This window comes from Carassius carassius, unplaced genomic scaffold (assembly GCF_963082965.1).
Source record: "Carassius carassius unplaced genomic scaffold, fCarCar2.1 SCAFFOLD_56, whole genome shotgun sequence".
Taxonomy (NCBI): domain Eukaryota; kingdom Metazoa; phylum Chordata; class Actinopteri; order Cypriniformes; family Cyprinidae; genus Carassius; species Carassius carassius.
The window spans coordinates 1,031,387-1,032,907 of NW_026775126.1; the positions used below are offsets into that span (position 1 = coordinate 1,031,387).

Here is a 1,521-nt window from a genome sequence, read left to right on the forward strand (position 1 = left end):
TCACCAGTGATGTGGAACAACAACTGTTGTTTGTTACCTTTTTGTTCAGCACCAAAATAAGATTTAATAGTGGATGTAACCAGCTCATGTCACTTAACCAGGAGTGTCTAAGGCTGCTTTCACACTGGGATCGTTTGTTGCGGTCTTATGGACTCCGAGCCAGAGCGCGATTGTTTCCGGCGACCCCCGCAGAGTTGCTCTGGTTTCACACTCAACTGGATTCTATCAAACCCTGGTGCGTTATTACGTCATCACAAATGTGCATGACACATGATAGAAAACAACGTGGGTCAATATATAGTTTTTTTTTTTATTAATTCAGTGCTATTATGCGCAGCTGAGCACGGACTCGGGTGCACACTTGTTCAGGAAGTAATGTGACCTGCGCATGCATTTAAAGCTTATTATGATGCATTTAGTTAAATATAATACATGTAAGGGATGATAGTGTTGATGATTTGCCTTGGATACGAGCGAGAGTTAGCCTTCAGTTTGTTCGTGCATAGCGTGTGGAATCAGGACAACAAATTTGGAAATCCACTGTCTCCTCAAAAGAGTTTGTTTGCAAGCAGCGGAAAACCACCTTATGCATCACACACACAGTAAACCTGTGTTGTTCACTCAGCTGCGCATAATAGCACTGAATTAATAAAAAATATATATATATATATTGACCCACGTTCTGTTTTCTATCATGCGTCATTCACGTTTGTGATGACGTAATAACCCACCAGGGTTTGATAGAATCCAGTTGAGTGTGAAACCAGAGCAACGCTGCGGGGGTCGCCGGAAACAATCGCGCTCGGGCTCGGACCGCAGCAAACAAGCCCAGTGTGAAAGCAACCTAATTCTGCTCCTGGAGGGTTAGATGGTTGGTTTAACTCCAACCTGATTCAACCCACACCTGCCTGGAGGTTTGTAGTGATCCTGAACAACTTGATTAGCTGGTTCAGGTGTGTTTAATTTGGGTTGAAGCTAAACTCTGCAGGATGTTAACTCCCCAGGAGCAGGATTGGACACCCCTGCCTTAAATTCATTGGGGTTGTAACAACACTTTAAATTATTTTAAAGGTTAGGTTACCAAAGATGATTAAAGTCATTTACTCACCAACATGCCAGTCCAAACACATGCAAACATATTCATAACAATGAAAATGAACAATGGCTAGGCTGTTAAGATCTATAAAGGACAACTCATGTTGCCTATTTTAAAAGTTTTAAAAGTTTGTGTAATGAACTGATCATATCATTTTTGATGTTACTACAGCATACTACAACAAAATCAAACCTCATTAGTTCTTCTGTCATGCCATTTGATCAAAAGACTGGCAAGAACCAATGAGGCTTGATATTTATGTAGTAGCTAATACAATAAAACATCATTGTAAACAAAGACTGACATTTTTATGTTTTCATCATACAAAGACATTGTATGATTTCAGAAGACTTTGAATATGACATGGAAATTGAATATGTTACTTTTTAGATGCTTACTCTGAAGTCATTGTATGAAAAGATGTC

General features: G+C 39.6%; 1 long non-coding RNA gene across 1 annotated transcript; it reads right to left on the bottom strand.

The window, feature by feature from the left end:
- Nucleotides 1–440: 440 nt before the first annotated feature.
- On the bottom strand, nucleotides 441–937 carry LOC132136876 (uncharacterized). Its single transcript, XR_009431590.1, has 2 exons — nucleotides 732–937; nucleotides 441–625 (listed from the first exon to the last, which is right to left on the bottom strand). It is a non-coding gene; the product is annotated as an uncharacterized LOC132136876 (long non-coding RNA).
- Between the last annotated feature and the right edge of the window lie 584 nt (nucleotides 938–1,521).